Source organism: Nycticebus coucang, chromosome 11 (genome assembly GCF_027406575.1).
Source record: "Nycticebus coucang isolate mNycCou1 chromosome 11, mNycCou1.pri, whole genome shotgun sequence".
Classification (NCBI taxonomy): Eukaryota; Metazoa; Chordata; class Mammalia; order Primates; family Lorisidae; genus Nycticebus; species Nycticebus coucang.
The window spans coordinates 33,021,188-33,045,060 of NC_069790.1; the positions used below are offsets into that span (position 1 = coordinate 33,021,188).

General features: G+C 41.2%; 2 pseudogenes; both read right to left on the reverse strand.

The window, feature by feature from the left end:
* The window catches only part of LOC128598290 (nibrin-like), a 164,732-nt pseudogene that overhangs the window by 76,871 nt on the left and 63,988 nt on the right, over window positions 1–23,873 (reverse strand).
* On the reverse strand, window positions 12,679–12,788 carry LOC128560456 (uncharacterized; annotated as a pseudogene).

Sequence of the window (23,873 nt, forward strand, 5' to 3'; positions counted from 1 at the left end):
TCAGCACTGACCAGCTGTAGTCTAGGCCCTGTCCATACCCCTTGAGAATCTGGACTCCTGGGAGACAGGCCTCCAGACCTCAGAGTGAGAGTGGAGTTGAGTGCTAGGAGCTCATAATTTCAGGTAGAGAATACATACAGTTTTATACAGTTTTATGCCTGGCAGGAGAATGCCGTTGCACCCTAGTAAGGGAGGTAGGTCCAGTTTTTAGAGGGTCTCTCCCATGGAGTGTAGTGGGAGGATCTTTGAACTCTGCTTGTTTGTTTGTGGGGCACTCCGAGCTGTTCTCATGGGGGAGGGGACTCCTGCCGGCTGGTGATGGATTTCGTACCTTTTGTTTGTATCCTTGGGGTTGCAGCTCACCTCAGTGGGGTTGATGTGCATTCTTCAACCTTCTCTCTCAGTGCAGCTCTAATCCACCAGGTTACCTGCTAAATTTCTGTCCTTTAACTCTCCTTCTGGACAGGAGCCTCTGTGGAAAGCTGTCTTCAGTCAGTCATCTTGTCCTTTTTACTTCTTTTCTCCCAGGAGTCTGAACTATGAGTGCACAGAATTCCAGTGTAAAATCTTCCCATCAGATGCTCTGATAGCATAGTGTGTCTTGGAGCTGATGGACTGGGTTCAAGTCCCAGTTATGCAACATAGCAGTTGTCTTTGGATAAGACTCCTCACCTCTCTGACCTCCTGTTTTTGCTGGGATAAGACTTTCCACATCACACAGCTCTTGTGAGATTTCGTGCAGCAATGCTATCATGTGTGCTGGCACCTGACACATAGTAGGTGCTCCTGGAACATATGTTTCTGTTCTTCCCTTGTTCTTTCCTCTCCAAAGAGAACAAGGTGTCTCAGCCAGGATTAACCGATCAAGACAACTTTTCTGGAAGTTTGGTTGAAGGGCAGATCCTTTAGGGGAACATGAATAGCTTTATAAATTGCCTTCAAAAGTAGCACCAAATCCTTCAGTCAGTTTTAAAGGAGCTGTTTACCACTGCATATGGCAGTCATTATTTGGAATAATAAACCCTCTGAGAATCTGAACATTCATGGGCCAACAGATGGGTCAACTTGCTTTGCAATTTAACAAAGTAATTTATTTCAATCATCGGGACAGGGCATGTGAAGATTACTAATTCAGTTCACAAGCAAAAGCAGCAAACACCTCTTCATTGCTGAATTGCACAGCCATTATGGAAATGCACACCTGTTCACTTGGTTTGGGGACAGTCTTCATTTTGATTAGCGTTTCCTATTCTTCAAAGGTATGTATTAAATTGCTATGGATTCTTCTGCTGAAATGCATGTGCTAATTGGTGTCAGAATGAGATAAAGATCTTGGTGAAAATTTATACTGCAATGTAGGTAAAATTAAGGTCATCAAAGTCGACTTTGAGAAGTAAAACAGGTGTATCAGAAGTATATTCTTATAATAATTTGGATATGTGTTGTTTTTCTTTCTGAAGCTGTCTTCCTGGGGTTTGTTGGGAAAGGAAAAAGCCAAGATTGTTTTTCTCTTGTCTTCAAATCTGCTTAAATCCCCCACATTGTGATTTCATCTCTCTCCATACATGCTCCAAGGTAGAGAGGAATAGGAAAGGTGATCAAGACAGTCTCTCTAGGTAAGTTCCTATGTGCTCAAAAGTGAAGCCCAGATGTTAAGGAGAACTGAGGCAGTTCGCCCCATCTCTCACCCCTACTCCAACCCCAAATTGGACAGAACTTTCCCTATAATGTCAGGAAGCGTCACATAAAATATGGCACCTGGTTTGCATTTGAGAACTGCCATATGTTAGGTACAGTTACTAATGCAACAAGATTGTTTTGTTGCCCTTTTTGGAAAGAAAATACTTTTCTTTCTTCTATAAAGTCGTCTTCTACTTTGATGTCTATAGTTATTTCACATCAATAGATGTGGGTTTCCTCTTGCTCACTATCCTCCCAAACTATTTATTTTTGAGTTGCCTTCTCTCTGCCAGTGGTTTGATTAGCTATTGGGGTTACACCCGAACAATACACCATTCTGTTCCTTGGGTAGGGAAGCAGCAATCATAATTCAGTGAAGTATTGCTACAATTGGAGATAGCAATGAGGGGTTCATAGCCAGAGCTCTTAGAAGACACTTCCTTTTTTAAAAAAATCTTATATATTAGAATAGTTAATAACTATCCCAAGCAGGTTGCAAGATTGTGATGTATTACCAAAGTTTATGTTTAGCAGATTTTCAGCACCCACATGAATTCAAGGACTATGTTCAAAGACTCACTGCCTTAGTCTGCGCTGCTGTAATAAAATATCAGACACTGGGTAATTTAAAAAGAGCAGAAATTTATTTGTCATCGTTTTGGAGGTTGGAAAGGCCAAGTGTGAAGCCCTAGCAGGTTGGGTGTCTAGTGAAGTCCTCGTCTCTGCTTCCAAGATGCTGCCTTGTTGCTGTGTCCTCTGGAAGGGATGGGTGCTGTGTCCTCACATGGAGGAAGGGCAGAAGAGCAAAAAGGGCCCACCTAGTTCTCACCTGCCCTTTTACAAGGCACTGATCTATTTATGAGGGTGGAGTCCTCATCACTTAGTCACTTTTCCAAAGCCACCACCTGTTAATACTACCACAATGGGGATTAAGTTTCAAACCATGAATTTTAGGAGATATTCAGATCGTAGCACTTAGACACAGTGACAAACAGTTTCAGTTTGAAACATTTCAGGAGTACAAAGCCTGGACCAAATAGCCCTCCTACCACCCATTGTCACTCCTACTTCAAAGCTCTGCATTGCAGCTCCCTCTTAGTTTCTTTTGGAGGTTCCATTAACTCAACTCCCTGCCCTGCCCCAAACTCAAAATGTCTGAAACCCCACTTTCACCTTGCCCTTAATCACCAAATCAGTCCTTCTCCCCAAGTTTCTTCTTTCCATGAATGTTGGGCACCATATTGTCATTCACCTTGCACTTTTTCCCGATATTATTAACATCTGACCAAATGTCAAGAGCTGTGGGTTTTTCCTCTGCCCTAAGCCCCTCCTGTCCTGTCCCTCCTCACTGTCAAATGACAGTGACACTTAGGGTCCTGCCATTCACCTGGATGGTTATCATCATGCCTTCCAAGAAGTCTCTCTTTCTCTGGTCAGTCACTCACACCATCCATCCTCTACTCACTTGGCAGATTGACATTCTGAATATTGAGACCTCTCCCAGCTTTCCACTGCCCACAAAATTAAATTGAAACCTGCCAGCCTAAGAGTCAAAACTGTTTCTGGAATAGCCACAACTGCCCTTTTCACTCCCATGTCTTATCCCTCTCTTCACACACTCTAGGTACAAGATGGGCACGAATACTAACGCTTCCACAAACATACCTTTACTTTTCCATCTCCAAGCATTTACATGTGCTGTTCCTCTACCTGCAAGGCTATTGCAAAGATTCTGCTTATTGAAACTCTATCTTCCTTTAAACTCCACTTAAATGCCTTCAGAATTTTTTTCTCTGCCCCAACCCCCTGTGCGGTTCTCCTCTTTGGACCACTACTAACTCTTAGATTCTTTTCATGTCTTATGGAACTTACCTTTTTCTAACTGGCATTCAAATTCACAACTATTTGGCAAGCACCTGTTAGGAGCTAGAGACTGTGGCATGTGTTGTGGATAAACAAGATATAGAGGATTCCTTTCCTCATGGAATCTGTAGTATAATGGAAGATGCTGGCAAGTGAATAGACACTTACCATACAGTGATAAAGTAGTAGGTTAGTATCTGTTGGTCACACAGAGAAGGGCCACTTAACTGGAAGAATTTGGAGCAGAAGAAGGTGCAGAGTGGGACAGAAGATCCCACAGACAACCCTCAGTTATTTAAATTTTCATTTATATTATACTTTCTAGCTGGACCTGTCCTTTAGGGAAAGTAGCCCACATCACTGTACCCCTTGAGGTCTAAATATCACGTCTGGACACTAGCACTTAAACTGCAGAAAGATGTTTCTACAAAGAACACCTGAATCTTAAATTCGCATGATGCTCCCCTGTGGAGAAATAAAATTGTTGGGAAAAAGTAAAATACATGAAATGCAGGAAGTATTTTTGACTCTAAAGCTTGCACTCTTTTCCAGAGCTGGAATTGGTTGATTTTCTGTCTCCATAATTAGGTCCATTTTACAACTTTCACAAATGAAAATACAGGCTTAGGAGCTGAGATCAGGAAAGAGTGTCTAGAGTCAATGGTTTCTTGCACCCATTACTCAGCTAAGAAATGTCCCAGTACCTTTAGTAGAGTAGAGCCCACAGTGGGGGCTGGATAAGCCAATCCTGAACACTGCACATGTTCAGATTTGGAGAAAAATTTTAATCTTGTGAAGCTCTGGTTGGAATCTAAAAACTGGCTAGCTGTTTGACAGATCCCTTTCCTTCCTGGCACAATTAATCTGCAGTTTCCGTCTCCTTTGTGGTTCATTTGGTCCCATGGTTGATTTCCAGCCTGCAGAATGGGAGTGTCCTAATGGGCATGCCTTCTCCTTGTTGCAAAGTTGAAGACAAGAGAGACAAAGATGGAGTCATCAGTGTCCCTGCACCTCTCCATGGAGGCTGCCTGCCGACCAGCGCACCCACATTGCACTGTTAGGTGAGCATGAAAAAAACTCCCACTATGTTAAGCCACTGTGGTTTGGAATTTATTATTTGTTAGAGCAACTGGTGTAACCCTAACTAATACAATCCACTTTACATTGTGTTCAGAAAAGTGGGGGCAAAGAAGCAAAACACCCCTAAGGGGCTTTCTGTGCAACCAGATCTGCCATGTGGTGGATTGGTTACTTGGTTCCCTGAGTGCCCTCAGTGGGCCCTTGGAAACTATTGCTTTTGGAGCAAATTTAAGTTGGTTCAATACTATGTTTGAAGTTGCTCTGTGTTAAATTAAAAAATCAGTAGTTTGTGGATGCAAATTCTTCATAGCTTTAGCAATTGAAGAAAAATTTCCAGATGTTTCACAAAGCACTAAAATACTGTACATTGTTTTCTTTTTCAATGGGAAATTATTCACAGGGCAATAAAAAGTTGTTTTTTCAGTAAACAGATTATGTTTCAGTCTGTGGTGTGAACACTTAAGTGGAACGATGCAATATGCCACTTTTTAAAAGAGGGTTTTAAACATGTCAGTACAAACTTTTCAATCCTCTGTCCCATAAATTCAGCTTTTTAAAATGAAATCAACCTGAGCCCTGTGAAAGCTCATACTACTATATCAAAACTAGCGAAATTTGCCTGTTTATTGCCACCTATGTAATGTGGGAAAGAAACATTCTTTTCACATGGGACAATTTCTTCAACTTTACACCAAGTGAAATTTAAATGCTTTTCACTTCCTGGAATCATTAGGCATTAGTTCTACTGAAGGTGGGGCCAAAGGAGAAACCCAAAAATAAGTCTGTGTTTAATACCTTTCACCTTGGAATTTTATCCTTTGTCCCTTTCCTACTACTGGTTTTGTGGCAAGTTTCAGCCTGGGAAGCCACCTCAGAAAAATTTAAGAGTTCACAGTAAGGCAGCTAAAGGGATGCTGAGAGTAACTCCTCATGCCTCAAACAATTCTGTCAATCAAATGATTGGCATGTCTGATTCTTCTAAGTTAGTTTATTGGCATGTTTTTGTTTTCACAAAGAATTTGGAAGGGCAGTAAGCAAACAGGAGCCTGGGCAATGCCTTCTTTGGGCAACAGTTGTATCACAACACAGAAATAACAGAGTTGTGCAAAACAAGTACAGTGCAATAATTTAATTTTATCCACATTATAACAGGTTGTTTTACTTTTCAGAGGGATTCATAAATTCTTCTATATTTAATTATAAATCATATGCAGTAGAACTTCCATAGTTGACCACTTCTTTACATTGACCACCTCCTTAAGTTGCCCTAATTTTTATAGATTGGACATGCACCACGTGTATGTATCAGCACAGTAGCCTTACTTCCTTACGTTAACCACCTTCTTATATTGGCCAGTTTCTTACAGTCCCTTGTGTGCTCAACCTACAGAAGTTCTATTGTATTAAATTCTTACAGAGTATTTGAATGACGATGATGATAATTACTTACCAGAGAGGTTGAGATAGAGTAAAATTAAAGACCCTTGTTAAAGTCATTGTCAGAAATGAAGACAAATAATCTCTGTACAAATCATGTGAAACAAAGGGAAGACAGGAGTGAGTAAGAATATAATGCTTTAGAATCGCATCCATTTTATAAAGAAAGATATACCAGTATTACACTGTAAGTGTCCTACTTTACTTTTGGCGATCATCAGCTCATGGTAATGTGCAAAATGTACATTTTAATCACAAGGCAGGACACCGTTAATAGTTGGCTGAGACCTGAAGACTCACATAATATCACTTATCATTCTCTGGGGGACACCATGATGAAAGGGTGAATATGGAGTTAGAGAATGCACAGAAGAAGATAACACGGCTTTTTCTAGGAAAAGATATGAAATTTGAAATACGACTGAGTGAGAATGGCAATTTCTCTCTAGGAAGGAACTTCTAATTGCAAACACTTCTGTTTTGCTCTTTGATAGCACTGGATTCTGAGCATTCTATAAATCTTAGTTTTGTGGCAACTATTCTTTCTTAATGGATAACTACATACTCTGTGTGTGTGCGCATAATAAAATGATTATCTCTTACACTAGAGTTTTAAAATCTATATAATTTGGGGGGATGAATACTCAACTTGATTAAAGTCTCTGTATTTTACTATGTTTGACCATCTAGACTTTCAGTTTACTTTGATGGCGTGTTTTTCAAGATAGGACTATAGGATATATTTTATTTAACTGTTCATCAACTCTTTCCATAGCTTATAAACCTTTAGACCAGTGTTGTTGGACCTTCTTCTTACTCTGGAACTAACTGTTGGAGAGGGCTGGCCATCCTGAATCTGTAACCAACCCAAACCCCTCAGCCTCTCCACTACTTCTACTTTACATCAGCGGACTGAAAAGATTTTTCCACTTGGAAACACAGCCTGATATTCACTTCACTGAATTATGTTGGACTGTAAAGTTTAGTTAAGAAAGGTTTCACTTTGTGGAGGAGGGTTGGGTTAAGTCATACCTAACTGGTAGAATGAGTACATTCTAGGTGAAGGGCATACTTACAACTTTGACTTAAAATGTTAAAAATTAAATTAAGTAACCCAAATGTGTGTACCCTGGTAACATTCTGAACTGTAAAAAAAGGTTTAATAAACGACATGTGTAAATATTTTTTAAAAATCCTCTCCTGCACAATGAAGGGATTTTTTTGGAGAGCCCCTATAGAGTTCTCTTCTAGGCTATGGGAGTTTATGCCAGGCAATCAGACCTAGTCCTTGCTCTTGTGAGGATATGCAGGGAGACAGACATTTAACAACAAACCACCTCTATGGCTTCTAAGTTATCTGTCATTGTGGTCAGTGTGACAGGGGTTGAGTGTGTGCAAGGTGGAGCTAGGCAAAGTGTCCTCCAGGAAGTGACTCTTAGGCCAAGACATGAAGGTGGAATGGGACATGAAAAACAGCTTGGGCACACTCTTGGTTTAGTTTGGCTGGAGATGTGAGGTGGGGGCAGAGAAGGTTGGAGTAGGGGATAAGGCAAGGTGTGGAGGAGATGGAGCAAGATTATGGGAAGTTGGTACCCATTACGAGGCCAGAAATTTGGAATGGGAATGGGCATTACCTAAACACATATTCTTTGCAAAGATTTTTTTAGCCTATCTATCCTTGCTGGGGTTAGAGGGGATGGTCCCCAAACAGATTTCCTTTTGGGCCTGATCTATTGATAAGATTGCAAACAGAGCCCTGTGGGTCATGGTGGTAATTTATACAATTTCCTGAGAGCAATGAGAAGCTACTAGAGGATTTTAGCTAGAGGAGTGACTCATATTTATCAAGTGCCACCAGCTCCTAATGTGGAGGACATGGATAAGGTTTGGCAGAAAGCGTTATAATGTCTGAGTGTACTTGTAACAAGTCATGACAATGAATTTTTAAAAACTGTTGAAGGAGAAAAGGGACTGGTTAAACACGAAGACATTTGATTTGCCTCATTCTTGTTCAACCTAACAGCATATTACAGTGTTAAAAGAGAGTCTGAGTTGTGCATGTTTTGAACTAATTAATTTTTGTCATAATCTCCTGAAAAAATTATGTTCTCAAAAGACAGTCATGGTGAGAAGAGCAGAAGCCAATACCAACATACCAGTCTTTGATATAGAGGTATGGTAGGCAGACATGAATTTTACCAGATTAAAAACAAATGTGTAGTGGAAGTTGCAATATGAAGAATTTCTCCATTTATCTTCTTGACTAAGAAGGCAAAAAAGCATCATGCACATTGTAGATCATTGGAGTTTTAGGCTGATGATTTGAAACATTGTTATAATAATTCAGTGGCGCTTTTTGAATATCCAGATGTTAATAATGGTTCCCTGCTATGTGATTGGGAATGAATCTGCCAAGGAAAAATGAAGCCTTTTCTCTTGAGGGAAGTTGAGTTACTTCTGTTATTTTCCCAGGCTTCCTGGGGAAGTCTATCAACATATGAATAAATGATGGGAATGGGAGTCTGGCTGGTCACCATGGAATTATCAGTCTTGTTTTCTGAGTAGACCTTTATTATTTACATACTCAGCTTGAAATACAACAAATGCAGTGGCTTTTCAACTGTTTTATTCCTTGAAATTCAACAGTCCTTAAAGTTTTTGAGATTGAAAGGCTGTGCTGTTTTTACAAAAGTTGCTGTTGTCATTGGTTGTGAAGGCCATGACTTTTTCCCACATTAAGAAGTAATATGAATAAAAACAACTGGGGATTCCCTCTTTTCTATTAAATTTTTCTTGAGAAAAAAAATCATTCTCTTAAAAAAAAAGACATTTAAAACCCACAAACCTCTCTTAGAGATGCCTACTAACAAACTTGGATTATTTTTGCTTTATTGTTTATGTCCGATATACCACCACCTGTTTTAATTTTTTTCTTTAGGACTGAAATCCCTTTCAGAAGATAGTAGAACCTCCATAGTTGACCACCTCCCTACCTTGATCCTTCCTTAAGTTTACCTAATTTTCATAGACCAAGCACATACTACATGTATATATTGGTACAGTAGGCCTAGTTCCTTATGTTGACCACCTCTGTATGTGACTCATTTGTTGTAGTCCATTGCTTGATCAATTTACAGAGGTTCTACTGTAAGTATATGAAACCAGCACATTGTACCCCTTGATTGCACTAATGTACACAGCTATGATTTAACAGTAAAAATAAATAAATTAATAAAATAAATAAATAAATAAAGGCCCCCCAAAAAGAAAAAAATCTTTATAGTATTCATTTACTCTAGGGAGAGGAGGCATTTTTGGTATAATATCTATGGATACATCTGCAATGACCTCTTTCTATAAGTGACTATTCAATCAATAAACATTTATTGACAGTGTGATTAGTAATTTGACATTAAATGAGATCATGTTTTGGCAAAATGAAGACATACCATTTGAGAAATGAGAAGATCATTACTCTTTTAGCAGCATTTATTGGGCACTTAATACGCGTAGCATTTGGCAGATGAGAAGACATTAATAACATAGGTAACAGTGATAGAGCTTTGTGAGCCGGTGTTGAGTTAAGCCCATTACATACTTCGGCTTATTTCTTCCTCAAGCACTCTTTTGAGTTAGGTACTATTATTATCCCCATTCAGAGATGAGACAGCTAAGGCTCATTGAAGTTTAGTAATTTGCATAACACCAAACAGCCAGAATGCAATCTCAGGAAATCTTTTTCCAGAGCCATTTTTTCAGCAGCAACTCTCTAGATCAGAGGCTCTCCAGGGGTGATTCATGGACCACTGTCTAGGGACCCATGAGACCAAAATATTTTCATATTAAAACTAACATGTTATTTGCCTTTCTCACTGCGCAGACATTTATACTAATGGTGCAGAAGCAAAGGCAGAGAAACTGCTGGCTCCTTAGCAATAATCAAGGCACTGGAAACAAATTGTACTAGTGGTCCTTGGATTCTTCACCACCCTATATTTATGGGGAGAAACAAAAAGCCAGATGCACTTAACAATTTCCATTGATCCTTTTAAGTATTTTAAAAATAGTCTGTGTGACAAAACAGAGCATGTGTACAAAGCCTTTCTGCACACTGAAGGATGACAGTTGACATGAGGAAAAGCGTATGTGTGATGGTTTGAGTTGTGAGCTGCCTAGTCATTTCTTTCAGAGGGCTCCATTTTTAGTTGATAGAATAACAGACTAATTGAATATTTAGACTGGAAAGATTTAGTCTATCTCTTTATAAAAATAAGCAAAGTGTGCTTATTGTGTCAAGGAAATCATTGGTAATATTTATGGCTAATAATAAAATTTTGAGTTTTCAAGAGAAAAAGAATTTTGGAAAACTTGTATTTGCCTCTGTGAACTTGATAGCTTCAGAATACTTGAAGTCTTTTCTTATCTATTTTTTTGGTATTTATTAATTATTTTTTGAGACAGAGTTTGACTCTGTCACCCTAGGGTAGAGTGCCATGGCATCACCATAGTTCACAGCAACCTCAAACTCTTGGGCTCAGGAGATTCTCTTGCCTCAGCCTCCCACGTAGCTGGGAATACAAATGCCCACCATAACACCTGGCTACTTTTTCTATTGTTGGTAGAAACAGGGTCCATTCTTATGCTGGTCTTGAACTCCTGAGCTCAAGCAATCCACCTTCCTTGGCCTCCTGAAGTGCTGGGATGACAGTAGTGAGCCACGGAGCCCAGGCTGGACATCTTTTCTGATGAAATCAGAGGTGATGTTAACACATGCAATTTTACGATATTATAAAATAAAATGGCCCAACATTTGGAATATTGTATAGCATAGTGAGCCAATATTTCCCAATGGCAAGTATTACAAAATCATGCATGGGTGAAATATTCATTCAGTGTAAGAGATAGACAATGGATTTTAATTTTACAGAGTATATTAATGGTTTAGTTTAATTTACACAGTTTCAGATCCCAAATTGTAATTAACCTTTAAGAAGCTACCACTTGTTGAGTTTCGGTGTAGTATCAAAGAATAGTATCTATAATTATCTGCACAGGCTATCATTCTCTCTTTTATAAGTACATAATCATGGTTAGAAAAAAATACCTGTGGTGTGGGATATTTTTCATATTTCTCAGTCAAAACAATATTTTGCAACAGATTGATATGAAATCCAGCTGTGTTCTATTAAACTGATCATTTGTGAGCTCTACGAGACTATAAACTATGCTGTTAGTTTTACTACACTTTTATAATTAGATACAATTTTAATTGTGGTAAAATTCATGTAACACAAAATTTACCCTCTTAATCACTGACCTTTCAAGGGAAAATTAGAATTTTAGAAGTGCACAGTTCAGTAGTGCTAAGTATACTAACGTTGTATTACAATTAAGGTCTAGAACACTTTTTACCTGGCAGAACTAAAACTCTATACCCACTATGTAATAATTCCCTATTACTCTTTCTCTGCCAGCCCCTGGCAACCATCATTCTCCTTTCTACCTCTATGAATTTGATTACTCTAGGTACCCAATTTAAATGGAGTACATAGCATTTGTCCTTTTGTGATTGTCTTATTTCATTTTGTAATTTTTTTGGGGGGGACATATAATCATTTTTATAAAAATGTCATTTATGTTAACATGCAATGTGTTTATTATCATTATTTTCATGAAAAATAAATACTTTAAAATTCTCAGTTTTAAATTCTAATACTATAAATGGCTGTGGATATAGTCCATTATGCATACGTAACATGCATCTCTATTGTGCCACTAGGTGCATTACTGTAATTATTAATTTTAAAGTTTGTCTTTCCATTATCATGAGAAGTACTGTGTTTGTATATCTATAGGGCAGATGTGAACTGAATATTTGATAAGTGGATGAATGCTAAAACCCAAATTGCAGCCAATAAGCCTTGAAAGTTAAATGCCAACTTATGTAAATGCATAATGCATAATTTTAAGGGGTTCTGGAATGAATATTTTAAATAGCTATTATATAGTTTAATGTGTATGGGGAGGACTGTGGCTTACATATTGAACTTTTCACATCAACAATTTCATTGTTTAGATGAACATAAAGTAAGAATATTAGGTAAGTAATGCTATAGTTAGTACACTGGAAAGGCATAAAATTGTGAAGGAGGGACTCTAGTGCTGAATTATGGAAAGCTGTATTTTGGTCTCAAACTACATTTCCTCTGATAAATGAGTTTTCTTATTATCTTCCTTTTGGACATCTGCCAAGAAGGACAAGCCCATTAGTTAAAATTCCTTGAAATTTCCACAATGTGCATAGACATGGATTAATATAGAATACAAAAATTATTCAATATGGGACTTGAAAGTCAGTGTTCATACACCCTAATTATAATTTTTTTGAGACAGGGTCTCACTGTGTTACCCAGGTTGGGGTACAGTGGCTCAATCATAGCTCATTGTATCCAGGAACTCCTGGGTTCAAGCCATCCTCTTGCCACAGCCACCCAAGTAGCTGGGACTACAAGTGCCCACCACTGTGCCCTGCCATAATTAATTTTTGAAACCTCATTTTTCCTAGACAATCACTTTATTTCTCACTTGTTAAACACTTGCTTTAAAGTCTTTCTTCAGATAAATGTTCTTAGTTGCTCTAAAAAGATGAAATTATTGAGAATTTTCTCTCCACGGAAATCTTTAGTAAAAGGCGAAAGATTTATACCATCTGAAGAGAAGCCAGAGTATGAAATTATTGAGAATTTTTAAAAATTTTATTAAAAATAGCCTGTGTTAAAAATAAAAACTCATGGAATTACATAATAACCTCTCGCTCTCTCTGTATTTTATTAGTAATAAACACAGTTAATAAATAGTGATGCTGCCATGTAAAGGAACCTTCAATTCTATAAACATTGTTTTCTGATTTACTATGATTTGGGTATTTATTGATCTGGGATTATTGCTGCCCTGAAATTCCTAGTTTTAGGGGTCTAAATTAGGTAGGATCTCGCAAGATCTTAAATTCCACAGAGAGAAATATCTTAGAAATGTTCCTTCTGTTGGTCTCTGCAGAGTAAAGCTTTTGATCTTTTGCGTACTTGGATTTGATTGACTCCAAAGCCATATTGACCATGTTGGTGCAAATGGCTAAAGCCAGGTCTCTTACTGACAGGGTGGGCTTAAATTCTTGTTGCATTCAAACCAGATGCACAGTCTTATCTCCCCCTCCCCATGTGAAGAGTTTGGGGAAGAATCATTATGGATAATGTATTCCTCCTGGGAACCTAATCCAGGGCTGGGAAACTTTTGGAAGCAACTTGCTTGGCCTGATCTTTTGTCTATCACTGTTTAATTTTTAAAGTCACCGGTTGTCTGAATTTAAAACTATCAACACACTTTTTTGACAGCTGAAGAAACAGAACTAGAGAGGTCAAGTCAATAGTGAATTGGTAGACAGAGCAGGGGCTAGACTCAGGTCTCTCCCGGGCAGTTTGGTTCTCGCACAGCTCTCACTGATGGAGAGCACCTACTGGACTTCTGTGAACACCATCTTGGAGAATGTTGTGAGGCGGCTCAACCCCAGCCCAAACAACTCTTTCTCTTGATGTCTCCCTCTGTTTCTCTCTCTCTCTCTCTCACACACACACACACACACACACACGCACACACTCATTTCATTGAGGTCTCAGCTCTGAAAGCTGGGTGACTTTGCTTGGGTCACTGGAGGAAGCTAAGGCTCAAGAGGGTACTTGGCTCCGTGGAGACAGTAATCCCCATGCTGGCTTTTGTGCGGATTCCATGAAATGACATACATGGAAGCTCTTTGTGAGATGTAAAACGCTATGCCAGCATAACGTAGTGGTAGAAACAGAAGGTGTGAAAGAAAAGCTCTGAAGTGCTTGTTCATGCAGTTTTGTGTACAGGTACAAGAAATCTCATGAGGTCATGAGTCCTGCTGTCTGTTTCCATTTGCATAATTCATAACACTGCAATCTGATATTATCATACCCAAAAGGCCTCTCCCTTTTTTTCCTCATCCCTCCCAATTTAAGCCAATTTCTCAATTTCAGATCTTGCTGGAAGTCCCCCTGGATTTTTGGTTTGTTATTTCAAAGCTAGGATAAAAAGAGTTTAAGGTATAGACATGTTTAAGAAAAATACACTCATTGCGTTGGGCCTTTTCTTTCATTCTGTGTTATTTGGCAAGCTTGTTATGCTTACTTGAGCTGTGGGCTGGGGTTAAGAGATTGACTGGGTTTTGATCCCTGCTCTGCTGTGTCGCTTTGGATCTGGTACTTAACCACTCTATAAAGTAAGAAGGCTGACTCAGAGGGCCACTAAAAGCTCTGTCTTAGGCAGTTTGGGCAGCCATACAAAATGCCATAGATACACCAGGTGGCTTAAACAGTAGAAATCTATTTTCTCCCAGTTCTGGAGGCTGCAGTGTCTGAGATGAGGTCACCAGCACGGCGGGGTTCTGGTGAGGGATCCCTTTCTGACTAGCATGTGGCCATCTTCTTACTGGGTACTCACAAGACAGAGAGAGAAAGAGAAAGACATCAAGCTATCTTGTGTCTGTCCTTAAAAGGAATGCTAATCTCCTGATGAGGGCCCAACCTCATGAATTCACCTAAACCTGTTATTGTCCCAATGTCTCATATCTGAACGCCACCACACTGGGGGTTAGGAGTTTAGCATGTGGACTTTGGGGGGGGACACAATTCAGTCCATTGCAGGCCTTTCCAGTCTAAGCACCAAGAGCTTGTGTTACATGTGCGGTGCGATGCTAAGTACTGCGAGATAAAAGAAATCTGTGATGTAGACAAATTCAAAGTACAGCTCAGTCCTCAGGAGCACAGCCTGGTGGGATAGCAGCTGCAATGCCAAGCAATGTGAAGGGAATCGTGTGAAGGAGCAGAAAGAACAGGGCCTGGGGGGGCGCCTGTGGCTCAAAGGGGTAGGGCACCAGCCCCATATGCCAGAGGTGGCGGGTTCAAACCCAGCCCCAGCCAAAAACTGCAAAAAAAAAAAAAAAAAAATAGCAGGGCCTGTTGAGTTCAGAAGGGAGAGCGACTCCAGCTTGGAGAGTCAGGAGGGTCTTCCTGGAAGAGGCAGGGCTGTGCTGCAGTTTGAAAGATGGCAAGATTGTCCATAAGTGATCATGGGGGGATGGCACCAGGCAATAAGACAAAGGTAGAAATGTGCATTTGTAGAGAACAGGTGAGTCATCAACTTGCTCATTTTCAGTTTAGCTAGGGATAGTCCTGGAAATACAGGTTCAGCCCACACAGCGGTAAAGCAAAGGAAAGAATATTGAGACATGTGATGACGCGAGAGCCTCTTTGGATAATTAATAAACAAACTGGGCTTTGGGGAAATTCACCCAACTACAGGAAGAATTGCCAGAGGAGATGAGCAGAGAGGCCAGTTTGGTAAAGCGGTCTTGGTAGTTTCTAGATTTTTCTTAAACATCTGGTATATATATATGTACAAGAGCACTGGATTTATTGACCACTGGAAACCCACTACCACCCTTCTGGTTTTGGCTTCTGCTTGGGTGATCAGATTTCTTTTCTCTTGTCAAAAGTTATATTTTCTTTGCACAGTAGACAAGGCTACAGATGCTTCTCAGGTGTACCCTGAGAAGGCAAGCTGTCATTCTGAGGAGCAGCTGACAGGAGGCAAGGGTGGCATTTTGCTGGCCCCTGCAAACCTCTCAGCAAGGACAAGTCTGAGCTGGGGGCAGCACAGCCTGAAGGAAGGTGTGCTTTACATTTTGGGAGCTGCAATTCTTAAGGGTAAAAGATGTTTGATCTAGTTTTAGTACCATTTATGCCTGCAAGTTCAAGCAGAAGTCTCTTTGGCTTTTATAGCCTGAAATCCCCCAGGCCTCTTCTGCCTGGCATATGAAAGCTGTCACCTTGACGTGCACTATGAAACTTGGTTGCACTCACTGGAGTGCCTCTGCTCTCCAGCTGAAGTCCCCTGATTTTATGAATGGCTTTGTGTCACATGGGCTCAGAAACAGTTCCGTAGGTTCTTTACTCAGGGTATTTTGTTGGTATCTGTAAAGCCACTTGAGAATGCTGACTCCTGAGACTTTCATGCCCTCTTCCCTCAGACCGCCCTGACCACTGATTATCAATCAGGGTATCCAGTGGTACCAGAAGGTTCCAGACCCCTTCCACTCACTGTGCTGAATTGAGGCATAGTGTCTCTCCTTGGGCCATTGGTGCATCTGCTCAGGGTCTTGAAGCACAGACTTTCCTCCTTTGGGGCTTCATTCCTCTGAGATGGTGGGTGAAAAAGTTGAGAAGCCAGTTACAAAGAGAAGAAACCTGACGCCGAAAGACCAACACAGACCCAAGTCCATTGGCTCAGAAGTTTTCCAGACATGGCCAAACTCTGTATTCCAGTGTAAGCTTAGCTTAAGGATGCTCACAACACACACCAGCCCTGACAAGTTTTTCCAAGTTACCAGACAGGGAAGGAGGTGCTAGAGGACCGGGCACACCACTGACATGGTATCAGGGGATCTTGGCTGGGGAGAAAGTGTGCCAGAAAGTTGTGGGTAGATCCAAAGTATCTCTAGGCTCTATGGAGACTTCATTTTCACAACCACCAGGACAGACTGTTTTTTTTTTCACGGAATCCAGACAGAGCTGCTGTGCAAATGAGGAGGGCTCTGTGAACAGGCTGCCCGCTGTTGAGTCCAGGAATTCTTTCCTTGGGGAGCTCAGGGGAGGGCAGGGGGACAGTATTGCTGGGTGGCTGCCCTGAATGGAAAGGATAAAGGGGCCAGGGAACCTGGGAAGGGAACTGGGCTAGGGAAAAGGCTGCTGGCCACAGGTCAACCTGTGTTTGGTGTTGGGTATAACATGGTATTGAAAAAGCATGAGCTCTTTCCCATCTTCCAAGATGGTGGGTGAAAAAGGTGAGAAGCTGGTTACTAAAGAGAAGAAACCTGAGGCCAAAAAGGCCAAGAAGGAGAAGTGCCACTGCAGCTGAAATCCTGTTCTTGTCAGAGAATAGGAAGACGTTCCTCATCTGCCAGGGGTTTCAGAAGGACGATGTATCAGAAGAAATGCACAGGTCCTAAATCCAAGACTGAAAAGAAAAAGAAGTTGAAGGTCTTTGCCACTGTTACAAAACCAGTTGTGGGGACAAGAATGATAGTACTTTGATGGTTAAACATTACAAAATGCCTAGATAGTATCCCACTGAAGATGCACCTTAAAAGCTGTTGAGCCACAGCAAAAACCCTTCAGTCAGCATGTAAAAAAACTGTGACCTAGCATCACATCTGGGACCATTCTAACATCCTCCCTGGACACCACAGAAGCAAGAGGGTGGCTTTCCTAAAGCAACTGGCCAGTGACTCTCTGCTTGTGACTTACTAGACCTCTGGTCCTCAATTGTGTTCCTCTATGAAGGACACACAAGAAATTTGTCATTGCCACCTCCAGAAATGTAATGTTAAAATCCTTGATGCTTATTTCAAGAAGCAGCAGCTGCGGAAGCGCAGACACCAGCAACATGAGAACTTCACTACAGAAAAAGAGAAATACAGGTGACAGAACAGCATGAGGTTGATCAAAAAGCTGTGAACTTGCAAATTTTACTGAAAATCGAGGCTATTCTCAGCTCCAGGGCTACCTGTGGTCTGTGTCTGCTCTAACAAATGGAGTTTACTCCCACAAATTGGTATTTAAATTTCTTTTAAAAGAACCTAATTAAATTGCTGATAGATTTTGAAAAATAAAATAAAGAGCACGGATCCATAGAATGGCTACCCTGCTTTTCCATCACGGGGTGGGGCTGCTTCTCAGTTCTGAGTGTGAGAGTGAATTCTGGAAGGGTGGAGCAGAAGGAACTTGTGGCAAGAAAGAAGGATCTCCTTTGCTATACAGCTGGTGCCATCCCCAAAGGACTTATCAGCAGGGCCAGCATCCCTGGCCCCTGCTGTGCAGCGAGGGCTGATGGCTTGGACCTCTGGGCATGGGGACACCACTCGCTTTGAAGAGGGTTTTTCCACCCCATGGGCAGTTATTAAACATCTCAGCTGAATAGCTGTTATGGGGAAACAAAGATGAACAGATCCCTTTCCCCAGAATTCTCATTCTAGTTGGGGAGACAAACAGGGGCAAAAGTTGTAATTAAAAAAAGAAGGCTTTGACTGAGGTGTCTTGTCACAGAGACGTGTCCCTCAGCAGGAGCAGGAGATGGGCAGTGGCAAACGTGCAGGGTGGCCAGGCACCTGGGACTGCCTGCATGTTCCCCAGGTGGGTGGGCGTGGAGCTCCCCAGGCTGAGTGCTGGGAGAGCATGGGTGAGGGGAAGCCTTGGGGAGCCCAGACCCCAGGTCTGCACAGGTGCAGCTGAAGGTGCTACCAGATGCAGAAATCAAGGAGTAGATCTTTCTCTCAAGGTAGCAACAGTGAAGGCAGAAAGAAGGCGCAGGCATTCCAAAACACTGACCTGGGAAGTGAGTCCTGAGGGTCTCTGGACAAAGCTATCCCGATTCTCTCTGTCAGGATCTAGTTTTAGGACATGTGTTCCAAAATGAGCTTTTTTCACCTGAACGGGCTTCAAAAGTGGGAGGGCCTTGTAGAAATGATGGATCCAAGAATGTGCTTGCTCCCTTAGATCTGTGCATTGGAAGTGTGTCTTACGCTTAATTATTTGAATAAGCAATGTGTCCACGTGGTATAAGAGATACCAGAGGGAGGCATGTGATAAATAGTAAGTGCCCCTCACACCCTAGGGATCCTGTTACCCTCCCCAAAGGCAGCCACTGCGTCCAGATTTTTGTGTCCTCTTCCAAGATATCTTGTGCACAATACATCTCTTTCTCTCTTCGTATGCACACCTCCTCTTTAAACAAGAGTGGGAACCCATGCCAGATAGCCTTTCTGTGCCTTGCTTGTTTCACCTAGAAACGTATCTGGCCCCGATTCCGTATGGGCTCATATAGTGTTTCCTCAGTCACGGTAGCTTCTTCTCAGTCATCTGTCTACTGCCAGATACCTCCTACTGATGGACAGTTAGGTGACTTGGAATCCCCTGCTACTACCACAGTGGTGCCATCAATATACATAACATGTTATTTCACATGAGTGAAATACTCATACAGGGAAGCAAGTTTCCAGAAGCAGAGCTGTTGGCCCGAGCTGTATGAGCATTTAAACTGTAGGTAAGTACTGCCAGGTCGCTTCTTGGAGTGGTCTTGTCTCTTTCCACTCCCACTGGGAATATCTGGGAATGTTTGCTACCCCACACTCTTCCCAGCAGATTCTGCTCTTAAACATATAGGTCATTGTCAAATTGGTGAAAAATGTTTCCTCATTGCAGTTACAATTTATGTTTCCTATTATTTTGAAAGACATTGAGCATCTTAAGAGAGTACTTTTAAAAATCCTGTACCGCCCCAGTCCTTTTTGAAGTAGACAGAGGACAGAAGGGAATAATAATTCAGAAAACAGAGGCCTCAATCAGCTGAAAGATAATTGTAATGTGTTCCTTGAAAACAAGCATGTGTCTTTTTCCTTTTTATCTTCATTGGCACACAAAACTCAATATAAATGTGTGTCAGATTGAATTTGTATCACTCTAGTATAAGAGAGGAAATTTTTTTCCTATCTCCCCTTTTTAACTTTGATGTTTTCTTTCAAAAATTTGAAAGGGCTTTTCTAGAAAAATTTAGTTCAAAGAGTTCAAGTTTCATTTCTTGTTATAATCATACTGCCTGAAGGTCCCATTAATCTGTGATTTCCATGATTTTCTTGTTGTCTTTCCTAAATCATTGTGTATCTGTGAGGAAGCTATCAGAAATGTATTGGTCTCAGAATATGGGGAGAAAACATTCTATGAATGGCCTGGACTCCAAATCTTGAAAGAGTTTCTCTAAAGTCTGCATTTGCAGACTACCTTTCATACCGCATCAGCTAGTATTAAAAGTAAAGCGAGTTATAGCCCTTTGGTGCATTAACCTTAACTCCAGGACATTTACTAAAGAAGTTCTGATCACTGGATCCCAATGGAAACATTAGTATTATAATCTACATTATAGGCGATATGGAAAATTTTATTAGAATGCAGCATTATGTATCAAGATCTCCAAAAAAAAAAGAATCATTTTTTTCAATTTGACCTTGCAACCATTAAAACTTTCCATAAACATAGATCTGTGCATCCAACAAAGAGCATACAGCATGAAGCTTTTTGTACACTCGAATATTTCAAATTTTAGGATAAAAGGGTTAGTGGCAATAAATTAGATATCTATGTTCCTTGCCCTGCCCCCTTAGGAATGAAAAGTATTTGTTTTTAGCCACCAAGTTCTGTGCTGGAAGCCAAGTAGAAAGAGATCATGGATTAGGTCTCATTGCCTCTCTTCCTCCCTCTCTTTCTCTTTCCTTATTTTATCACATAAAACACATGCCAGTTACTGGGTAGAGTCAAAGTGTATGTAATCATGCTTATAAATACTGACTGTTTTCTTAGCTTTTGCAAGGGCAAGTCACTTATATTTTCTGAAAACCTTTTTTGTTGGCAGCAAACACCAAGAAAAGAGCTGATTCTATAGCCTAAGACTAGCAGTAAAACCTCCTTATACAGAAACCTTCTATTCAAAGAGGTGCCCGAGTGCTTGAAATTCTACCACTAGAGTTTTTAATCTACTGATTTTAAAGCATTACCCAAGAAAGTCCCTGTTTAAATGCAAATATATAACTAGGAATAAATAACACAAACTGATGTGCACTGATATGATATTTGGGATTTTAATAATCAGACAATTAACCATCATCTAACAGAGAACCCACTCCCAACGGAGGAGAAATACCAGGTGGCTGATATTGGATGGGGAAGGGATGGACCAGCATGTGGGAGATAGCTGGGACCTGAGCGGGTGCTCAGGACAAGGGCCACATGACCTAGGTGGGTGAACTCGGTGCTCTACTGTCTCTGGGTGCTAGAAGACCTGGTCATTGTGCTGTTCCCCAGTTCCTGCTTCTCTGTGCATCTCTTGGGGGGTGACTGGGATTTGTGGAGTGAGCTCTGTGCTGTCTGTAGGATCAGGTCTGAGCTGGCCTATGTCCCATTTCCAATTCGAGCTCTCATCCAGGTCTTCTGTTCATCCTCAGCCAAGAAGAAATATTTGTCATTTCCCCCAAAGCCAGCCTGATGCACTTCTCTCTGCTGCTTGTGTTCACTGCCACTTACAGTTGTGCTGAGGGTGCTCTGCTGGACTAACACTGACCTATTTGTCATGTCTCCATTTGGGAATCACCACTTCCTTGAAGCCTTTCATGACTTTTCTATCTTTACACCCTGTTGCAAGCAGAGCTGAGCACTCCCTTCTTGGGGCACTCACCAAACTCTATAACACTTCTAGAACTTTTGACACTTTTTATAGTACCTACTGGACAACCGTCTATAGATTCTAAGCACCTTGAGGGTAAGGACCATGTCAGCTATATCTCAGTGTCTCTAGCTTCCCCCAGCACCTGGTGGGTAGTGTATGCGTAATGCTTTTTGGCTGAATGTCTTAGGGAGGGAAGCTGGTGGTGTATAGACTTGCTTCTTGAAAACTCTATTTGATTAGATATTTCTTGGGCACTTAATACCTGTGTCACTGTGATTTAATCATAGCTCTCATTGCTGACAGCTTTATATACTACCTAATTTAATCTTCAGCACAACATCTTTAATAAGAGATATGTGTTATTATCCCTATTTTTCTTATGAGGAAATTGAGACTTGGCAAGATTAAGTAATTTGCTCAGAATGACACAGCTGTTCAAGATTCGAGACCAAGTCCGTCTGAGTATGAAGCACTTACTCTTAACCACTGCACTCAGATTGGTCCTGTGCTGTCTTTGAAAGTGCTGCAAGTGTGTGACAGTCTAGAGGCAGAGAACAAGTCCCAGCCTCAAATTTTCTCTCTCATTTCAACATTGGAAAACTGCTACAATAAAAGTATAAACAAAAGGTTTATAACCAAATGCTTACATTTATACAGAGCTGCCTAGTTTTACCCCCACAATGTATAAATAATTAACCTCTATTGGTCATGTATTTCATAAATAGAGATGCAAAAATATTCATCACAACTTGAAGGACACACATTGGGTTGGTCCATTATCATGTTTCTTGCAATGAACCAAATTCTGGCCAATGCTCATTGGCCCAGGGTTTGCCCAGTTCAGGGAGTGTCTGTGGGTGACATAGTCTGGTTTGTGCTGTTTGAATAACTAGCCTTGACACATTTAAACATGGAGTAGACTGGCATGGTCCTGTAGTAGACTGGAGTATCTTTGTTAATGTAGAAGTGATGTGAGGTTGAATTGGAACCAAATCACACTAGAGCCCTTCAGAATAGATGGTGCATGTACACTAATGAACAAATTCGATGTTTCTTATGGGAAAGGCACTAATGGTGTATGAGAACACAGACAAGTGAACACATGAAGACCAAAAAGTTTGGCAAACTTGGAGAATGTGTATTTGGGACACTGAGTGGGAAAACATATGGCCACTCAGACTAGACCACCCAGTTGGACCTGCTGATGTGCTAATCACTGTGATGTGGAGGCTGCCCAGCTGTCCCCCAGCTCCTGATCTCCTACAGAAGGTCTTGCTGAGAAAGGGTCTGGACACAGGTGGTCAGGAGGCAACTCCAGTGAGGTCATCCTGATGCTGACTTCTTCCCCACTGACATGACTTTTTGAGAACTTGTTCTAGGAAATAGTCTGGGCTTTTGGTTCTTGAAAGAGCTGAGGGGTTGGCTGAAGAGAGAAGCTTGATGTAGTTAGGGTTCAACTTTGTGGAGGTATCAGAAATCCCAGTGTATTAGTGGCTAAATAACAACGAAGTCTATTTCTCTTTCCCTTGAAAGCAACCTGGATGTGTCACTCTAGAGCAGTGGTTCTCAATCTTCCTAATGCCATAGCCCTTTAATACAGTTCCTGTGGTCTCGACCCACAGTTAGAGAACTGCTGCTCTAGTGCATTATTTTACTCCATAATGTCAGGGATCCAGACCCTTCTACCCTGATCAGCATGTGGCTCTCACTTTATGACCCAAGATGGCTGCTGAAGCTAGATGTTGCACCTAGCATTTCAGGTAATTGTATACCTAGCTGCAAGGGAGGCTGAGAACTACACTTTTACTCAGAGCAACTACATGTCCAGCCAAAAATCAGAGGTACTTTTGTTAAAGAAGATGGAAAGAAAGGATTTTGCAGGACAGGCATTAGTCTCTGCCACATTAAAGCAGATAGGAGGAACCCCACAGAGTTCTTTGGGTAGCAGTAGTGGTCCGCTGATTTGCTGTGTACTTGTGGGCATAGGAGAAGGCAAGGAGGAAGGGAAAGGAATATGTTTTCTGAAGCATGGCACACAACAAACACTTGGCTCCTGGGTAGACCTACCATGTGGATCAACAACTTTTCCTGAAACATGCTTCTTAGGGCAGCAGTTTTGCCAAATGGTGAAGATGTGACTCAAAAGGCAAGTTTCCATGGTAGAGCAAGTCTGTGCAGCACCAGTTTATAGACAGGTGAGCAGGCCTCTGCACAGGAAGGAGTTTCAGGGCCTTCAGTGGGCGATAATGAGACTGTGGGCCCTCAGCCAAGAGTGGAGGACCTCCTGCCACATTTCCTCTCTCTGGGCACATCTCTGTGTCCTTAAAGCCCCACGGACTTCTCAGAGATAGGAAGAACAAGGAGCTCTGCAGCTGCAGCTCCTGACATCGGGTCTGACAATGTGCATGATAGCAGGTCGCTGCCACAGAGATTTGGTGGGGCCGCAAAGAGAACAGAAGGGATGC